Source organism: Vanessa tameamea, chromosome 13 (genome assembly GCF_037043105.1).
Source record: "Vanessa tameamea isolate UH-Manoa-2023 chromosome 13, ilVanTame1 primary haplotype, whole genome shotgun sequence".
Lineage (NCBI taxonomy): Eukaryota > Metazoa > Arthropoda > Insecta > Lepidoptera > Nymphalidae > Vanessa > Vanessa tameamea.
The window spans coordinates 9,536,619-9,559,685 of NC_087321.1; the positions used below are offsets into that span (position 1 = coordinate 9,536,619).

At 33.3% G+C, this 23,067-nt stretch overlaps 1 protein-coding gene across 2 annotated transcripts in view; it reads right to left on the reverse strand.

Annotated features, from left to right (window-relative positions):
* The window catches only part of LOC113403479 (ataxin-2), a 231,225-nt gene that overhangs the window by 170,799 nt on the left and 37,359 nt on the right, over nt 1-23,067 (reverse strand). The gene's annotated exons all lie outside the window — the stretch shown is intronic.

Here is a 23,067-nt window from a genome sequence, read left to right on the forward strand (position 1 = left end):
AAGTAAAGTATTTCTGTTTTAATCATTACAGATACCGAAACACGTGTTAATTAATACCACGAGATATAAAAAAGAATCAAGAAAGATAAGGCCGATAATAAAATACTATTTTTATTACAAGGTCCACGAGACCTTTTTTCAGGGATGTTGATTTTGTTGGATTCCTTTTTTTAAATAGGTAGTATGGCGAACGGCTAAATTGGCAACTACCGCCAATAGATAATTACGCTGTAAGAAATATTAACCATCCCTTACATCACCAATACGTCAGCAACCTTAGAATCTAAGAGGTGTCCTTTGTGCCTGTAGTTGCACTCGCCCACTCGCTCTTCAAACCTAAACACATCAATACTAAGTATTGCTGTTTGGCGATATAATCAGGGCCGGATCTACAATATGTCTTTTTGGGCTTCAGACCAGGGCCCCGTGGATTCAAGGTCAAAAATAGACAATAATGAGAAAGAATCCATAACTTTATTAAATTAAACAGATCGTATGGTTTGCAACCCTGCGAGTCCCGTAATTAATCAAACCCATTCAATTAATTTCATTCAAGTCTACGTTCAGATATGTCCTAGGTGGGCCCCTAAGTAGTGTTAGCCCAGGGCCCCCTAAACTTACGGTCCGGCCCTGGATATAATATATTACAAGCAGATGGTACCTATTTGCACATTGCCCTACTACCAAGTAAATCCTACCCTGATACAACTTTTACTTTTTACAAAAATGAATCATACATTCATAAAATAATTTTACATAAAACCTTTAACCTAAATTATCAAAACATTCATATCATTTATGAAAAACCTTTCTGCACGCATTGCCGTCATGGCCAGAGAAATCTCCTATAGACATAAAACAATTTTATTGAGTGCAATTAAGTCATTTCATTAGCAATAAATTATAAGTTGACGATTCTTTTCTATAAATACTAACGTTATACTTCATTAAACCTATGGAGATTAACTTCGTTTTATTATTGACAAACAGACATGCGTTCATGTCGTTAAGAAATTAAAATACGAATCATCCAATCACTATATAAATATTTCTTTATTCACCAATCAATAACATAATGACGATAACGAAGTACTTTTTAAAATCAAAAGCACGATTATTTTAGCAAAATGTATGGGATTTAATGATTTATTAAAACAAAATAAACAAAGTTATCACTATGTGCCAGTAAAGAGTTCAACTATAAACCTCCTGGCTGCAAAAATGTAACAAAATATTTGTCATCTAAATAATAAATATATTAAATATCAATTAGTTAAGTACTTAGTTTCAAAACGATATGACGATTTGAAGTAAATTAAATCTTTTATGTTTATGGGACTTTTTTCTCAGAAAACATTGTGAAAAAACGAATTATCAATTTTCACGCAAAATATACTTACTACCTTTTGGTATAAGTAACTGAACTTATGAAATAATTTAAATATTTAACAAAACAATAAAATAACAAAACCAGTAGTAAGTGTAGTGAAGTTAATTTAATCTATTTCAAATTATTAAAGTTTCCAGAGCCGAATGACCTCAATGTTATTTTGAAAATGTAATAACATTTAATTTATTAAGCACATTTGAACTATAAAATTTGATATTTCAATATATTGTTAGTAAAACTAAGTTAGATTTTAATAAAAATATTTATTTATTTATGAGCATAACAAAGTTAATACTTCCTCCATGGCGGTATTCGTTCCTAATAATGCCTAAGACTGACGGGTATTTATTAACCTGTTAATAAATGTAAATCTACTGTCGAAATAACATTAATAAATACAGCATGTTACTGAATAAAATACTATACAGGCGATAAGAAATACGTGGAGCTGGTATTCGTTGATACACGATTAATAAAATAAATATAATTGTAGGTTGAATGTTGTTTGTAAAAGTTTGGAGGAAAAGACTAACTAAAAATTTTCTTTCTGATTCTTTTCGGATATTAAAACCGATGGTCGTTTACATTTAATTAAACAATGTAACACGACTTTATGAGCGTACTAGTTAAATATAAATAATAAATTTAACATGGGTACTCAAGTTCGATTGTATAAAATAACATTATTTTGTCAACGATAAACTTCAAAAGTAAAACTCATTATATCATAAACTTTTATAATTCTTACAATATTCTTTGAGACGTATATTTCTAAGATCAAAGTAAGTATTACGAACATTCGTAGATACTGTCGAAATATAGAGCTCCGCCAAACAAAATTAAAAAACATGGTAAATATCACTTTTTAAATACTTGTAGTAATAAAAATAACCATGTCAATTTAAAAAAATTTGAAAGAAGTCCAAAACAAAAAATGAACGACCTCTAATGTTGTAGGTGATGTGTAGGAATATCGATCCGAATACCACAATGCCGTTCAACAGCAGATTGGATTTAGATAGATTTAGACTGAGCGATACTCAGGATTATAAAACCAATGATACCTACCTGAATTTCATTCATGAAACACGTGGTTAAAATAAGGTATTCCAAATATAAAACGCGGTTTTCGGTGAAAACATTCTCGTTACGAAGCCATATCATAACAAAACAAAATGTGCATCAACTTTTAATCATTTCGTTAGAAAGCGATACTTCGTAGAGACATGATGGATCTGGTTGATATATCTATTCACCCTTGGACCCTATTAAACGTCCCTGACACAAAAACATGATACACGAGGAAGCGTTATCCGCTTGTAGCGATCGATCATTCATTATAATTACTAATTCATCATAATTTTCAAAATGTAACGAGACGCGTTAAACTAGAAACTTTCGTCACCGCGTGCACCGTAACATAAAGTATTAGTTATTGCCATTGTTACAACGACAACGTTTACGTAATATGTGTACAAGTGGACGACAATAAAAGCAACAGTCATTCGCAACCGGTTACGTGGACAATGAAAGTATTCTTAGATGCAATTTAATAAAATTACATCTCTCTATTACCTTCCGCGTTTAATGATCTATTTTTATTTTATTTTATATTTCAAAGCGCCGCACCGTCCAGCAAATTGGACGATTCACTGTAAATTGTCACCTTCAAACAAAGACACTGACGTTTGATTTCGACCGCTTTTACTGTCGTACCAAAACTAAACACAAAATTAATATTATGAAATGGTTAAATTTGTTTGTTTATATGTAGAAGGTACAATTCTAAAAATAATCACTAGCGGAAAGCTACGTTATTCGTAAACGTGTGAAGCCGGGTCACTGGTTATTCGATATCGTAATATCTCCCTAATGTAAACTTAATGGCTCCCTTTAAAAAAAACATTCTATCGTTGGTACCCAACATTCTTATGCGACTAACGCAAATTCATCATTCAGTCACACAACTGGACATAGAGCTTTTCCTAAGTGCGCTAGAGATTCCAGATCTCCGCCTTTCGCATCCAGTCGGGCCTCGCCACCTTCTTCACAGGCTCATCATTTACGAGTTTCCAAACCTCGATAATTCACAGTGGGCTCTCTTTTCTTACTCAATAATTGCGATACAGACACTCGTACAAAAAGTCTTAGCGCATAATGGAAACAATGTCAGTAGTAAAAGTCTCAGTAGCGGACAAAGAACGAAGCCGCAAGAACCACATAGTATAACCCTTTATAATAATTATATCGAGCTACTGTCCGGTAACGTTTTGTATTTGCCCTCGAGTAAAGTCGGTTGATAGTATTTAATCATTATGCTGGAGTGCAGATATACCCTAATGTATGGATGAAGTTCGCATTCACGATATTGTGTATGCAAATTGAAATTATATGATAATGGCGTATGGCATTTTAATAAATGTATGGTACTGAACGGGATAGGCTCGTAAGGTTGTACAATCCGTAGATAAAGGCGTGTAAATTAAATAGATTTTTTTTTACTTATATTTCGACTTATATGTAATAAAAAATACATTTCTACTAGAAGTAGCATATAAATAAATAAGTATAATTATGATTTAATTAGTAGATCAGGCCACGCGTTGATGTGTCTATATTATACGTGGAATTATATTATATGATAATATTTAAACAAAAACAAAGTCTGAAACACGTGGAATATAATAGTGAAAATTTCATGTCAAGATATTCAGTACTTTTTGCATGTAGACTGTTAATAAACACAGAAATCTTTTTAAAAATATACATAGTAGAAGATTAGTAATCTTCTTAATGTCCGAAACGAGATCGATCGCCACGGCTATATTCATCAAAGAATAAACAACTCTGCAAGAGATATTACGAGCAAACACAAATGCACTCAATATTCCTCATTTCTAACCGAAGGGACTGCTATCTAACTAGACGGGACCGCTGTCTGGGTCACGGTGGTATCGATACTGCACATTTCCAAAATTTTCTTGACAGAAAAAGTGTTACGGTGTATTTTCCTTAGACTACGGGAACTCCAGCCTCACGAGCCACACAAATCAACGAGGTAGCTTATATCATAAATGACAGAGAGAGGAAGTATGCCGTACTTATAGTATTACTTCAAAGGAATTTAACTCTCATAGACTCTAAGTAGTATCAATAATTAGAACGCCTTTCCATCCTTGACTACGAGATGAAATAATTAGGTCTTTAAAAAACTTGGTATTCAGTATATGCAATGCGACCTCCTTACGGTCACAAATCCTGTCATTAACAAGAAATCTTACAAATCGAAATTTTCAACCGCAATTCTTAGTCATAAATACACAACCGCTCGATTTTCCTGTAAGATATATCGTTCATCGCTAGCACCGATAGTAATTACAGATAGTTCTACGTTAAGTGTCCTGTACCTGACTTCTGCAGAGCTCAACTATTATGGAACTTATCTTGTAACCCAACATATCAATTACAATAGCACGATTAGAGAGCTCCGTGTTATTAACCAGATAATATTGTTAACTAGCTATACGTCCCGGCTTCGCACGGGTTCAATGAGGGTCTATAATAAACGTGTAGCTTGAAGCTTCCTGCTAGAAAAGTTTAAATTCTCTATAATATCACTATTGAATGATTCGGTGTTTATTGATGAAAACCGCATATAAAGCGTTAAAATCTGATGCGCAATTTAAAAGATCTAAGCAAACAGACGGCGCGAAATAACTTTGCTTTGACTTGTGTTGTTAATATCGCCTTTGGAAAGGCTAGAATGCCATGTATGCAATTGAAATAAGCCTGGATTCATTTTTGTTCCAGTTTAAATATTACCGTATAGACTTAATTAAAAAAATACTACATTACGATGTTTTAATGGTTTTTCTAAAAATAATATCTGTGCGCATGTGTGTCATGTGCAGCTCGAAAAATTATTTAGTATTGGTTTCATAATATGTCATACAGAACACTTAGCAATTAAATTTAAATATACAAACAATTTATAAAGGCAATATTAAGATTTATATAAATGATCTAATTAATTGTCCAATGGCGTCAAATGAGTAATGTAATAAATGCTACAATTCTGGGCCTCTACTTTTTTAAGTTTTGAAGCTACAACGTATGTAGCAGGATTTTATACGACAAATCAAATCAAATCAAAATGTACCTCCTTTATTTAAATAGGCGTCTACAATACTTTTGAATAGGCATTTTACAGGACTGTATTGAGGTTCACTTAAAACAGTTAACCGGTTCAGAATGTAGATTCTACCGAAAATATTCAGCAAGTAACCTAGTAGTTACACTTTTCCAGCATTTGAAATACAATGTTATCATACATTACTCATGCTCGTATCCGTACTATTTTTTACTTCAACGCGAAGCACGTGATGAAAATTAAAAGAGTTCGCTCTCAAGGAGTCGTTATATCCATAGTTTAGTATACATTTTGAGATATAAAAAAGTTCAATAAATTCTATATTTTACGAAATCCTTGCGCCAAATAAATGGAACTCATAGGTACTTACATAAAATATAAGAAATCTTATCCATTGTGTCACCGACATGAAGCTAACGACTTCCTCACGTCTCACTCTGTATTTTTCTATGTTTTAACAATTTTTCGTCGTCACCGCATGAAATTTTCTATACATTTGTAATTAGAAATATTTGTAATGTAGAAATATTTTTTTTGTTTCTTATTGTTAACGACTTTATATATGATAACAAACTATATTATATAAAACAAGTTATTTAATCGACTGATTTCATGAATTACTCGTTTCTGCCCGCGGCTTCGCTCGCGTGTATGGACATGTGCGGGCAGGTGTTAGGTGCGCTTTGTTTATTTCTGAACCCATGATGGCCTGTATGTAATATTTTATGATGATCGGTTGAGTATTTAAGACGTGAAAGTGTAACAAATAAGCAAACTCGCTTTCCCTTGGAATAGTTAAGATCATTATAAATGCCCTTATATCCATTGAACATTTACCATTCATCCCGTTTTATATTGTGGATACAAAAGTGCATTGTACGTACATCATCCTATATATTCAAATATCATATGTGTGTCAATCGATCACACGAAACACGCATTAACCTACACTACTTACTTTAGAATTGTGTTAGAACTTTAAAACAGTTCGTATCTACAATGTAAGTATATGGTAATATTTTAATCATTTATGTTTATAACATAACGCAAGCTAATCTATCGAATTAAGTTAACAAGACAATGCTGCCCAATTAAAAAACCTGTAAATATATACAAAAGTCTTACAGAATTATTTAAGCCTTGAATGCTCGGGTTCCATCACAGGAAAAGAGCAACTATGCGAGTTTCTTGCCGTTTCTTCTCGCTGGAAGCTGCTTTCGGAAACGGTGGTAGTATTTAAATATCAACGATGCATAAACGCTTCATTGTGAAGTTTACTTGAATAAATTGATTTTAATTTTTAATAAAAAAAAACTTAAATGAATACATAATAATATTAATACATAGCCTCGTTTTCTGCTACTATTTCCTCTAATAGATTAAATTAAACTTTATTAATAGTAATCATAATTAATTAAATTAACAAAATCCGATCTGAAAACCGCTCTACATTGTTTACAATCTAACTTTCACGTGACCCGACCGAGGCCGAACAAAGCCGAGCGAAGCCGATAGATAGGAAAGTGGGCCGGGTGCGGGTTGCGGGTGACCATCGCCCACCGGTCTCATTACTCTTATTATAAGATAGCCAACCCTGTCCTCTGTGCTGGACTAGCATAGATAACTTATGAACACACTACAAACATATTTTATTTATAAACATAGTATCGACGAACACTTACAGGAAAGTACTTTAAGCATAGACAATACTGCTACGAATAGAATTAATGTGTACAATTGTGAAAACGATATCGATAACTCATTTAATATTTTCAAATATTCGTCTTCAGTATCTTCGGTATCGAAATTCGTATAATTACTGGAAGAGTTTTTCATACTGATTAATAAATGAATGTTTTAACTTTGTTTATTTTTTAAATTGAATGAAATGATTACATGTTTTTTTATGTAACACCTTTTTAGTCTTACATGACATAATTATGTATGCTAATTATAATAAAAGCATTATGTATTTGACATATTGGAGATATTTGAGAGGTTATTTCTTCCGCAAAGTTATTGAAGTATACTATTTTCTGAAGATATCGTCGTCATCAGTCCTGACTGACGATCAATATATATCACTAATATTCTGCTATTATTATAAATGCAAAAATCTGTTTTATTTTATGTCGGTTCTTCTTTCACACAGCAATAGACCATCGACCAACCGAAACATGTAATTTTTTACACAGGCAGAGATGGTTTATTAACTGGAGAATAACACAGGTTTTTTCGCGGAAAATGCAAGAGAGCGAAGCAATGACTCAAATTATAGTAGAACCAACGATTAAGCTGTTTGTATGTACATATTAGCATATTTCATATAATGAGGTTATATCTGCAGATAGTCTGTAATTTTGGGCAGAGTAACGTCTCAATCAACGTATACCGAACTTTACAAATGCGTCAAATCAACAGCTATGAACATATTTATCACATATGTTCCCTGATACGTCTAAATTATAAAAATAATAATCATTAAATTAGACATTACAGTATATACGAGAAAATTGTACGATACTTTCTTAAATGTAACAAATTGTCAATATCAAGATCATAACTATCGGATGACTATTTAGTACAAATGAAAGCTCTTAAGTAAAAATTATATAAAATGGCAAAAAGCACCACGCTGCACTAACGCGTTGGTGAATACTCATGTGATAGTCATGTGCAGGTTTCTCGTGATTATATCCTTCACCGTTCAGCACGATATGAAATATATACACAAACTAAGCATATAAAAATTTAGTGGAACTTGCCCGGGTTTAAACACGGAATCTCAAATTAAGATTAACGTGCTCAAACCGTAGGGCCATCTCGGCATAATCATATTATATAAAAAAAGTTCATCAAAATAATGTTCCAGGTACTATATTTTAGAAAAAAGCATGATTAATGCAGTGCCTATTGTTTCCGCCCTTCCCGCAAGCTTCAAATTCCCGTTCCTGATTCCAACACCAGCAATTCTATATTCATTTAAGATACTTTATGTCACACTTTAAACGCAATTGTATATTTTTTGAATTGCTGAAGCCGATTTTCGTCGTTCGCACGTTATATAATAAGTTACCACATGAACGCATTGTTGCAATTCCATGCAAACTCCTGACCATAAATTAATCTGTGCAATGTCAATATCTTAACAGACAGTACCAAGAGAATCGCTGCTTCGATAGATTGTACACTGTATATTAAACATACTCAACTGGAGGCTATAACCATTTTTTGGGTTCCGTACCCAAATGGCAAAAAACGGAACGCTAATGAATTCGTCATGTCTTTCTGTCTGTCTGTCACTTTTTCCGAAGCTATAAGAACTATACTATTGAAACTTGGTAAGTAGATGTATTCTGTGAGCCGCATTAAAATTTTTACATAAAAATTTAAAAAAAACAATAAATTTTCGGGGTTCCATAGAACTAAAACTCAAAAAAAAAAATTATCAAATGTATGGGACATGTGGGGTATCTATGGATAGGTATTCTAAAATGATATTGAAGTTTCTGAAATCATTTTTTTCTAAACCGATTAGTTTGCGCGAGAGACATTTCCAAAGTGATAAAAGTTGTGTTCCACCCTCTAACTTCTAACATAAGAGAATGATAAAAATAAAAAAATATATATATAATTACCATGCAAACTTCTACCGAAAATTGGTTTGAACTAGTAAGTAGTTTTTATTTTTAATACATCACAAATCGTAAACCGCAATTTACCTTTCAATCAACACAAATATAAAAATAAAAAAAAATAATTTCATAAACATAAACCTTGTTTCTTGCTGCTACGGAGCCCTTCATGGCCGAGTCCGACTCGCACTTGGTCGCTTTTTTATTTTATGATTTTATCTTGCACCGAAAGACGACGTAGCTTATCACTCTAGCAAATATATGAACACATATTCGAACAATTATCTTTAAAATAAATATTTACATAATGTTCTATGTAAATAAATAGAAAATTACATAAAAATCATAATTCATGTGCAAATAATAAATATTCAAATGATATAAAATTTCACCGACAATATTTAGCGCGTTTTCACACAAACGTCGACTTCATAAGTCATTTGTAAAACGAGTATAAACTCTGAGAGCTTATCCATAACTTATTCAAGCCTTAGATCTCAGATATTATACGGATAATTTAAAATAAACATCAGCAGGCCTCATCTGTTAGGCGAGCGGTTATCTCGCAATTATCTAGGCTTATCACATCGCCCTGACAGACTGGAGCGTGGGCGAAGGATTGCGCTGTCAGCAAATCGCCGTTTTGTCGAAATTATGAGCGACTCGAACCCAAGGGGAATAAAGTAGCGTTCGGCCCGGGGCTTTTGTGACTTGTGGGTGTAGCTCTAACCCACGTTTTTATTTTCCATTGAATCGTGAAGTTTGAGTAATTTATGAAAGCTGTGTATTTATACAATAAATAATTTTATATAACTATTATGAAATAAAATATATGTTTATTGAAATATGTGATTAGAGTAAAATTTTCAAGTATTGTCCACGTGTACTTTGTCCAGTGAAGTTTCACTCATTATAGTTTATTAATTCCAAGGTTGCAAGTGGTTTTACTGAAGGCAATTAAATCAAATCTTAATACAACATGAGTCGTATGTGTTCGTATTCTGCATAAATATATTTTAAATTATCATTAAAAACAACTTTGACTGCCTCGTTGGTCTAAAGTTAGATAGATAAGACCAAAGATGCCACGGTTCTGAGTTGAAACCTCATGAAAATAAAAAGTTGTTACAGGTTTTAGTAGAAAAATCTCAAAAACAGTCCGAATGTCTGGAAATTGGAACGATGTACAGTCCCGTGCTTCGAAAAGTAGGTAGCCGTTGGTTCTACACCTGAACTGATTCTGGACTTGGCGACTTTTCCCATCGCATCGGATTATGAGACACATATCATAATCCATCACAGCGGGTAGTGGAGACTGCACCCGCGTTTGCGCCCATACTTATGCACGATATTATGTCCTGCGTAGTGTCTGGTATTCCTACAGATAGGCCGCCGTGATTATAATCAGTCGGGATGATATCATCTTTAAAAAATAAACGTTAAATCATATACATATTCAGTAATAGTGAATTAATCTACCAAAAATATCACAACAACAAACGACAGTAACAGCCTGTAAATATCCTACTGCTGGGCTAAGGCCTCCTCTCCCTTTTAAGGAGAAGGTTTGAAGTATATTCCACCACGCTGCTCCAATCCGGGTTGGCAGATACACATATGGTTGAATTTCGTTGAAATCCGACACATGCAGATTTCCTCGCGATTTTTTCCTTCACCGGCGAGCACGAGATGAATTATAAAAACAAATTAAACACGTGAAAATTCAGTGGTACTTGCTTGGGTTTGAACCCGCAATCATCGGTTAACATGCACGTGTTCTAACCACTTGGCTATCTCATTTCTTAGACAATAAACACAAAATTATTTATTAGTCAAAAACTTTTAAAACAAAGTTACTTTTACCTTTATTTTATATATTTATTTATAATTACTAATTACGTGTATAAATGTGAACTAATTGTCCGGTAATTGCCCAATGCTATCGAGGGCTATTGCTACCGTAGGTCCATTTGTGAAATTTGATTACCAGGAAACATCAACGCTGAACAGTATCGAGACGCGAAGATAAGCGGGTCTTGTTATAACAGAATGGATTATAGCGGATATCAAAGCTTATAATTTACTCTCCACAATCACAGGTTAGTCGTTGCCATATTTTATGAAACACCGTATGAATAAATGTTTTATTTCTTATATCCACGTTAAATGATTACAAATGATCAAAACTTGGAATTGATATTCAATAAACAATATCAAGAAACATAGTACAAATTTACGGACTTATTTATAAATATACCTTAGCGATATGACTTATCTCTTTCGGACATCATTAATTAGACATACGAGAGAAGGAGACGTAGCGTTGTTTAACTACTTAATTACTCCGTTTAATTACACCCTATACAAAATTTGTAATAATAACTTAATAATAATATACATACCTATTAACTCAATTATATATATATGATTTTGATTTTTGATGAGCCGAGATGGCCTAGTGGTTAGAACGCGTGCATCTTAACCGATGATTTCGGGTTCAAACCCAGGCAAGCACCACTGAATTTTCATGTGCTTAATTTGTGTTTATAATTCATCTCGTGCTCGGCGGTGAAGGAAAACATCGTGAGGAAACCTGTATGTGTCTAATTTCAACGAAATTCTGCCACATGTGTATTCCGCCAACCCGCATTGGAGCAGCGTGGTTTAATATGCTCCAAACCTTCTCCTCAAAGGGAGAGGAGGCCTTTAGCCCAGCAGTGGGAAATTTACAGGCTGCTAATGATTTTGATTTTTGTCTTTCCAGTTCTTCGCGAATCGACTGTCCAAATCCGATGAAAATTTACGGTTCATTAGCGCGATAGCTTTATAAAATGACGATCTAAACTTACTTCAGACAGAACTAAATAGAATACTGCTCTTTCACAATTCAATACATTCGTAATTGACATGCATGAGAACGTCATAAGATCGATGGAATTATATTTAGCAACGATTATATATATTTTACTAGTTGTCGCCCGCAGCTACGCGCTTTAGTCCAAGCTTGCTTTATACCAAATATCATCAGAAGAGCAACAGACAGACCGACATAGTTACTTCCGCATCAATAATATTATTATATGGAAATCGTCTTTCTCCAGTTCTGTACTTTAAATGTTAATTTAAAAATCAGTGCTTTTCTCACGGAAGTTCCGAGAGTTTCTCATGATCTACATCATGTGATAACTCGAGGCTGTATTCTCCGAATCCTTCGACAGGTTTTAATTAAACCTGGACTTAAACAAACGAACCTGTCACGGGCAATCAGAAACTCACATCTTGAAACTATTGAATAATAAAATAACCTAATTTACGCAGAGTAATATTTTAATAGGCATTAAATGCCGTACTTAAAATTTTATATAAAAACGTAAATGTCGCGGAGGAACAGTAAGCGATAGGGTTGTGTGCGTGGATATTGATAAAAACGTATATTAATATGACTGCGCGGGCGCAGTGCGTGTATCGGCGGCGAGAGATAAAAGAGAGTCTGCACTTACGCGCTCTCCGGTATTCATAGTCGGGCCGACATTTATTTAAAAATTTGCAATACACAAAAAACTTAATATATGTTTAACAATACAAAAATAGAATAACAGCTGTTGTTATTAATTAGGTTTCATATGTCCCATAAAACCAGTTAAAAGTTGTCATTTATTTTGCAATATATTTGCATAGCTGGTATTTATCCTGACAATTGTTTTTGTAATTCTTCAACATCTACACAGCAACTATTAAAGAATTACAAAGATTACCTATTAATAACAAAAGGAAAGAAAGTTTATTTCGAAAACTATATAAAATAATTAAGTAAAGAATAATAAAAAAAATAATATTTAAATATGTAAAAGCGCCAGTCTATAGCCGCCGGTCAGCGCCGGTCAGCGCTGGAATGTGCTACAGTTTAAATGAGGCTGCGCGGGTGAACCGGTCGGACGGCCCTCCGTTCGGGGAAAGGGCATGATTTATAGCTAAAATTAAACGCAGCAACTCACACTGCCATTATCGATTCCGTGTCATGGGACCCGTGGTAATGAATGTTATTATCATTACCTTACGTACGCTGTGATGAGAGGTTAAATCAACAACAATTATCCCAATTACCCCTCCACGTAACATAGGCCTTCTATCCTATCAATAGTTACAACCATTACAGTACTGATTTGTACTTTTGCTAATTATACTATTCAATATTTTAGTTTGTAGTTGACGATTATTGCCGATAAGCTCAATATTTTCAAAAACTAAACTGTTTAAATTAAAAATGTAATAAAAAAAACTACGATTAGGCGTATTTATAATATACTTCAATATTCTCAGTCGAATTAATTCAATAATATTTAAATATAAGCATTATTCAAATACTTACTTAGGTAATTATATTTAACGTTTAATAATTGCATATCGAAATCATAATGAAATTTACATAAATATAATAACATTCGTTTTATTGTATCTGTTGTATTTGTATTGTTTTAAATTATTGTTTTAGACGTCGTTAATAGTTTATTATAACTAAAGCCCAAATAATAACTGTTTTGTGACCGTCTGGGTGGGTACCATAAATTATTCTACCACTAAACATCAATAGTACAATAGAGCGTATGACCGTGTATCATCTTTGATCCCATGGTAGGTGACGCGACGAAGATTTAAGGATCGGTATACATATATAGGCTTCGTATACTTCAACCGTGTCTGTGTTTAAAGGTCCACCTTTAAAAAAGTCCATCAGATGGTACATTCGCAGAGATCATTCCAAAGGAAAATTAATAAATTTTATTAGTCGCGAATGATAAACAAACAAATTTATAACTATTACCTAACATTTTCTACCAACATCTATTTGTTATTTAAAAGAGATCGCTGAACTACTTTTGTTTATCCTTTCTATAGGAACTAAACTGAATGTTACGCAACATTTTGTCCAGATAATCTAGTATCTTTCAAAGATAATCTAAGATTTCGAATAGGAATGGACACTTTAATAGTTCTAAGTAACGAGCTGCGATGATGCAATCCGAGCTTTGTAATTAAAGATATAATATATTTGTTTTTTTGACAATATTGCAATATCAGATTCTTGATGAAATAAGGGTAGTATTGCACTAATCACAACTAGATATGCGATAACATGGCTGCTATGATTTAAGGGTCGTTTAAATTAATTATTTGCTTAATCGTTTTAATCTTTATCAACTAGTTAGTTCAAATACGCAATAAGTAAGAATCATTCTTATTTTTTTTATTATTTGGTTCTCATTTAAATATTAATTAAAATGTTGATTGTGTTAACAAATAATCTAAATAATTATGAATAATAAACCTTTGAATGGACGTATTTTTTATTATATCCATTTTCGGCGTTTATGTGAGAACTTAAGGCTTTAAGAAACTCACATTAGATCATGGGAGATTTATGGACAATGACAATAGTCATTGTCCATAAACATCTCCCATTCACATTGTGCTCATTTTCCTCCAATTTTTTTAGTCGAAAGTAAACCATCGACTAAGCACTTAAAATAACAGTTTTAACAGGATACGGACATTGTCAGTTTCTGTTATTTATTTGTAATATTTGTATAAATATCTAAATTCTCAATATAATATTTATATTATTATACTTGTTGACTTTCAGGAAGTATGTATATTGTATTTAACTAACATAACTTGTTACATAATTGTAATTAACTAACTTAACTAATTACTATTTTAAATGTTGGACGTAAGTACAGAGTTTCTTGCCGGTACTTTTCAGTAGAATCTACATTCCGAACCGGTGATAGCTTTACTTTATATAATTCTATAAAATGACGATTCAAAAGTGTTTGTAAAAGCCTACCTGAATAAAGTATATTTTAATTTTGATTATTAAATTAATAAAAAAGAAAAGCTTTTATTTATCTAATAAACTATATTATATAATTATAGCACTGCCGTAAATCCACTGGAAGCGAAGCGTAAATTATTCCCAGCAAAGACAAACAGACCGTTACTAGTCAATAAAATTAACCTCTTGAAGCTAACTGAAGACATTAAAAATACTACAAAATGTAAACAAGAAGAAACTCAACGACCAGCAGAAGCTGACCACTTAAAAAAATATATTAAAGACCACTTATTTATAAATGGTCCTCTTATAATGGAGTCCATTGTTAGACTTCTGTTCAAAGCCTCTTATAAACTAGACAACACCATTTGTTTACCATGTTCGCCCACTAACACCCACTCCTGCGCAGGCCACAGCCGATTGAAGAGGGACAAACGCGTGTTATATTAATAAAGCTAGCTGCCGCGTACCCTACTTTATTTATGTGATTTGACGAGAATTGAAAAGAGGGAAAAAAGGTATAGTTTTTTTTTAAAAACAGTGGCATTATCCCTTATAATTTAGCATTAGCATTAGCAGCCTGTAAATTTCCCACTGCTGGGCTAAAGACCTCCTCTCCCTTTGAGGAGAAGGTTTGGAGCATATTCCACCACGCTGCTCCAATGCGGGTTGGCGGAATACACATGTGGCAGAATTTCGTTGAAATTAGACACATGCAGGTTTCCTCACGATGTTTTCCTTCACCGCCGAGCACGAGATGAATTATAAACACAAATTAAGCACATGAAAATTCAGTGGTGCCTGCCTGGATTTGAACCCGAAATCATCGGTTAAGACGCACGCGTTCTAACCACTGGGCCATCTCGGCTCATCACTGGGCCATCTCGGCTCATCCCTTATAATTACTACCTTAGAAATAACTAATATTCATATTTACCCTTCCAATTAACCTTTAAGCTTGTGTGGATGACAGGATCAGACAGAGGTCAGGATCGAACCTGCGACCTTTGAAATCACTTGGTGGCTCTTAAACTATTGTCATTTAGGTAGGTGGCAAATGGGTTACCGTATGGTAACTTGTCACACACATGGGCTCTGTAAGAAATATTAACAATTCCTTACTTGACGAATGTGCAACCAACATAGGAAACTAAGAAGTTATGTCTCTCGTATCTGGCTCAGTCACTCTTTAAAGCGATAGGTAGTGCTGTTTAGTAGAAGAACAAATTTGAGAGACTGGTACCTACGCAGCCGGCCCTCACAAAACCATAATACAAAGAATAAATGTTCAATCCATCATACCAGAAGGTAATCTTCCAGAGCACACTCTGTATGAGAGCCATTCACAGACTCTTTGCTAAGAATTTCTTTTCTTCTATTCTGAATTTTAATCGACTTTAATAATTTTGCGTACTTGATTTCTATAAATAAACAAAGTTTTCAATTTATTTAAATGTATTGGCAATTTTTGGCCTCTTTGTTAACAATAATATCTTTCGTAATGGTTCCTCTTTTCAAACTTTTTTTACTCACGCAGATATAGAGGTGACTTAATTATATTTTATTATGTTTATTTATATAAATTTATCAATTAAAATAATTAGAAAATCTAAATAAATGTAATAAAATGTAATAGTAAAACAAAATAGAAAAGACTCAAATTAAAAATATATTAACAGTCTTGGTAATAAAGATGACGGACGAATAATTAAACATCGGTTTAGCTCGTTCTGTAATTAGTGATTTGACATAATTAAGAAAAAGATAGCACTATACAATTGTTGTCCAACATGTCTGATATTGGGAATAAAAGTGTAAAGCGTAGCATAAATCATGCAGAGTTTTCAGATGTTTGGTCTAAAAATTATAAAAGAACTAACTACAGTTCTCAACTTAATTTATGAGAAGAAGATGAACAATACTATCTGGATATAAAAAATCGTATGATACATCGTACAAATGAATAAATAAAAATGTAGCTCTGAATTCGTTAAAATCATACAATAATCGTAATCTTAGTCATTGATTTAATAAAAGCTTTTATTTGAATTGATTATCATAAACAGAGAAACATAGCCGTTTTTATTTCGAAGATATCACCAGTTGGCACAATGCAATCTACACGCGGAGTCTTCCCAGCTTATCAAAACGTAACTGAATTCGAAAACCATCAAATAATTTTTCATTCCATTGTTCTTATTGGTCCATCAATCGCCGGTATGTGTTGCGTACAAAAGTATATATATAGTTGGTTAAGATAAAATCGAAGTAGTTGCGCCGCGGCAGCCGTGGCGTTATCTAGATCGCAAAGCTGGTAACTGCGGCCTGCAGGTCGTTTCATACAAATTGTATGGCGTATCTACTACTACTTTTGGGCATAGTTAACCTTAGAGTTTTCTTGTACGATGCTCCGGCCCGCTAATAGGCTGGATTCATCGTGTCAATGGTGAGAACTCGGACAGTTGATACCATTTATGCACTATATAAGCCATACAGGAAGGAAATATTGAGCTTTGAGAGTGAAATAGGTTTTCATTGTATATTTACAAACACAGCCGCGTAAATAATCGTTAAAACCTATTTATTTGTATCATAAACAGTTTCTGACTGAACTGCTGCATCCGCGAAGACTGTTCATATTTAAGCACTTCAAAAATGTGCCTGTACCTATTTATGTACGCGCATGTGAAGTTATACTTCTTCAGCGTAAATAAAATTAGTTTTTAATTGTATGAAAATAGTTCATTACAAAAAAATAATAATAATAAATATTATACGTGTTATTTTTCCTTATTTCACCATTACTGCATCACTCACTCACAAATTTACACGTGCACAATTTAAATCTGTAATAAAATAAATATTGTGAACTAAGATAGGTGTGAAGTTGTCTATTTCGAGCGACTTGACACTTGATTGGCGGCTTAGTGAGCAACTTCATTATGTAGTTTTCATGTCGCTCTGTGCGCGCGCATCATAAATATACGCTCTCGTCATTTTTAATAACTACCCAAAAGAAATATAGCTATAAAAAACACAAACGTTTGTAATTTAAATGAATTAAATTAAAAATAATCTTAAAATAAACATAGAAATATGAAAATTTAGTAACATCGTGCTCAGTCTCGTGGTTTATCAGATAAAGTGACAAATGACCTTACGGCCATTCGGCCAAAAGATCTAACGGTTCAAGTTTCCTTTCCGAGATAATATAGTGTTTATAGTACCATGTCAAGGCGTACGACTGCGGTTGTCCCGCGGCCTTGCCCTGTGTACGGAAATAATATTAACCTAACTATTTATTACAACTAAACACAACCCAGTCATTAAAAAAAAACTTACAAATGAGTATGTACCAGAAATAATATCATGATAATTTTCATTCAAGTAGGCAATGTTTAATCGGTATGTTGCAAGGCTTTGAATGTAAATCTAGTAAATCTATACTAATATCGGTAATGCGAAAGTAACTTTGTCTGTCTGTTGTTTTTTTAATTTGTTGAAATTTGATTTCATATCAAAAAGCAAGCTTGAACTAGGAAAAATATCAGCTACTTTTTAAGCCTAACACTTGATGACCCTTTAATCGCGAGTGTAGCCACGGACGGCAACTAGTCTTATATATAAAAAAGGTACATAAATAACATAACATAATCAGCCTGTAAATTTCCCACTGCTGGGCTAAGGCCTCCTCTCCCGTTGAGGAGAAGGTATGGAGCATATTCCACCACGCTGCTCCAATGCGGGTTGGTGGAAATAAAAAATATAAAAAATGAATATAAAAAAGGTATGGAAGAATATTTATCAGAGATTCAATCACCATGAAAATTGACAGATAGATGTACTTTTTATGTATTTTTTATGGCATGGATTTTTTCACAAGCGACTTTGTTATTAGTCGCCAATAAACGCGGCACCTAAACTTATAATATTCAAGCAATCAGTATGACAACTGGTAAGCTACAGAGTATATTTTTACGTAAGTCGCATCGGGGTTTACAATCACATCAAATCGTAATCAAAGATCATTTGTAAGTATTAACTGCCTTATTATTTAATACGTACTCAATTATAAAAAAAAAAAATCACGAATGTGAGGAATGATTATTAGGCTAGAAGACGAGAGAAAACCGAAAATATTAGAATGGACCGTGTGAGTGATGACTCCGGCAAAAAGTAATTAACTGAGGAACTGACTAGAGACAGATGATGTACAATGGAAATAATGGAAAATATCAGCAGACTACACCGATTCCAAATAAACATAATGACAGGCAAACAAATATTATAGTTATTGAATATAAATATAATAAATAAATATTGGACAACATCACATACATTACTCTGATCCCAATTTAACTAGCTAAAGCACTTGTGTTATGGAAATCAGAAGTAACGACGGTACCACAAACACCCAGACCCAAGACAACATAGAAAACTAATGAACTTTTTCTACATCGACTCGGCCGGGAATCGAACCCGGGACCTCGGAGTGGCGTACCCATGAAAACCGGTGTACACACTACTCGACCACGGAGGTCGTCTTATCATATCAAAATCATATCATATCAAAGTATTCTTTATATACTCGTATATAAAAGGCTTAAACTTAACATAATACTACTCAACACCATCGTTTCACTGCTCTCGCTATCGTAATAACCTTTAATTTTTAAAAGAGTACGATTGCGTTTCATTTTTTTTTTTTTTTTTTATGTCATAGTTGGCAAACGAGCAGGAGGCTCACCTAATGGAAAGTGACTACCACCGCCCATGGACATCTGCAACACCGGGGGGCTTGCAGTTGCGTTGCCGGCCTTTCAGGAAAGAGTACGCTCTTTTCTTTTTTTTTCATAAATTTCATTTGCAGAGAATATTCATAATACTAAATACATTACATTTGATACAACTTAATATAGAAGATTAAATCAAATTTCATCGTATTTACGATTTAGTATTATATAGATACGTATATAATTAAAATAATTCATTCATTTGCTTTATATAGGAATATATACTCCATTTCGAGTAATTTCGATAAAAAAGACGGTGTCTTGATTAATTTATGAAAGTAAATTAAATTAATTACTGACACAAAGACTGCGTCATTAGTGTCACTAAATAAATAACACTACTCAATGTCAAACGAATTAATAACCTCTTAATGCTTTATTTTGTATAATAAAAATTAATCAGCCTCCCAAACATATTACTTATTTTTTCCTATATATAATAAAAAATAAGTGAATAACTACACAAAGGGCAGCCTTACGTTTAGTAGCGATGTAACAAGATGTTTTGACAACATTAGAGTATCATAATTATTTATTTAAGAATTAAAATTCAGACATAACTATAATAAATCGTACGCATTCTATTAAACCAGAAAAAATATACATATATGTATATTTATAAGTATATTTTACGATATATTATATAAAAATCTGTTCTTATTAACATTAAAATCATTCACAATTGAACGATATCATTAATTCGGCAATAATCATTACAAGTAGCTTAAATCACGTGACCGTGCACGAGGCGAGTCAATCGAAATTTCGCGTGCAGTTGATCTGATTTTACCAGATCTAGATCATTTGGGTAGGCACGCAACAGGTAGTGGCAGCGGTAGCGGTAAGTGGGTGAAAGGTTTCATTGTGGTGTCACGACCGGCCGCCCATTTATATACTTGTAAATAAATGAACGCGAAATTCACAGATACCGTTATTGTTTCGCTGATCCGAGATACGGCGTGATAGGATACGATAACCATTGCTTGCTAGGATATTGTCTCTGTTAAAACTTATTAATTGTATTTGGTTTTAATACTTTAACTGTATGAAAATAGGTATAAATATATGTATCACGATACATCTATACTAATATTATGGAGAGGTAAAATCCGTTAGTTTGTTTGTAGGTTAATCTCCGGAACTAAAGGTCTAATTAAAAAAACTCACTCGTAGAAAGCCACATTATTCCTGAGAGCTGTAGGATAATAAATAATAAATATAAATAAATATTGGACAACATCACATACATTACTCTGATCCCAATGTAAGTAGCTAAAGCACTTGTGTTATGGAAAATCAGAAGTAACGACGGTACCACAAACACCCAGACCCAAGACAACATAGAAAACTAATGAACTTTTTCTACATCGACTCGGCCGGGAATCGAACCCGGGACCTCGGAGTGGTGTACCCATGAAAACCGGTGTACACACTACTCGACCACGGAGGTCGTCGATCGTCGTCGAGGATATAAATTATGTTTATATATATGTTGTAAAAGCTCGAACTAAGGCAAATCTTAAGATTTTCCAGTGAAACCTAAGAACCGACATGAGTTGGTAAATGTAAGTATTTATAATAAAGGGACGACTTTTTCGGACTTTTGTCATGCCAACCCAACCTAACCTAACATGTAAATCCTAAGATTTACCAAGTGAATGATGGTAAAAGTTCGAATCCCAAAGTTTTATGGAAATTTACCATTCATAATCGGTAAATCTTAGGTTTTACTGGAAAATCTTAAGATTTATATATAAGATCGTTTTATTTACGAATAATTTATACACGTGCGAAACCGGGGCGGCTCGCTAGTACCAATAAAATACTATACAGGTGATTTTAAAATTTACACGTGACAAAATTGCAACATGACATTTAACAACATGATCTACACATTTTCACTGTCAGTAATTGAGACCGCTTATTAATCAATTTTATACGACACGACCGACACTTTTAATCCTATACTTATTATATTATTAATAATACGATAGTAGTTTATATAGAAAAACAGATTAATTTATTTGTATTGAGTACGACAATATTTTTATTATTCAATTGTGTTTTGTTTTGAGTATATCTATTAAAATTACCCACTGCTAAGAAGCAATTAAAAATTGACGATATAGGTTTTGTCTTTTGATAGAGTTTTCGATGCCGTCTACCTGACGCCAATTCGTTTTGGGAATTCCTTTGCTCGTTGTGGGTTTATGTTCTTTAACCATAAGGCTGGTTGTGACGCTAAGTGACAATGGTATTGATGGTCAGGATTTAAGATAAAAAGGAAGCGACGAGTGCCGCTTAAGGGAGTTGAAAACTGAGTTTTCATGCTTTTTTTATGACATAGGTAAGAGAACTTTCAAATAGTTCACCTAAAGATAAGTGATCACCACCAACCATCGACATTGGCGCTGTTAGAAATGTTAATAACACCTTTCATCGCCAATGCACGACCAACCTTGTGAACAGAGATGTTATATCCCTTGTGCCTGTAGTTACTCAAGCACGCTCACTTTTCAAACGGGCACAGAGGGTTGGTGGATAAACATGTGGCAGAATTTCGTTGAAATTAGACACATGCAGGTTTCCTCACGATGTTTTCCTTCACCGCCGAGCACGAGATGAATTATAAACACAAATTGAGCACATGAAAATTCAGGAGTGCTTGCCTGGGTTTTAACTTGCAATCATCGGTTAAGATGCACGCGTTCTAACCACTGGGCCATCTCGGCTCACAGTTACCATATTTATAGGTATCCACGTTATGCATAGACAGTTACACTGATATATATACACTTAATAGTTATATAGTATTTTATTATTTTAATTGTACATAATCAGTGATTGATTAAAATAAACATGACTTCGATATTGCTATAATAAAAAAAAACAATCCAAATGACTGTCGTTAAATTTCGTTAAAATGTTTTATTTTCGCTAATTATCTTGTATAATTTTTAGTACACTGTAATTAACTGCGTAATGAAACAAAAATACATATTTATCGTTTTTTCCAAAACAAATAAAAGCTTACACTAACAACGAAGTGAGTAAAACAGTTGCCATTAATTTTATGGCAAAAAATATGTGTATTTCGTATTACAACAAACAATTCAAAAGATTGGTAAACAAGGCTTCGGGCTCTGCAGCCTGAGCCACAAATCACTAGAAAAACGGCATCGTTTTAAAAATATAGCGATTTTATTAATCAACGAACATTACCTATGAGCTATGTTGTATTTCGTAAGACTACTAAGATAAACTAT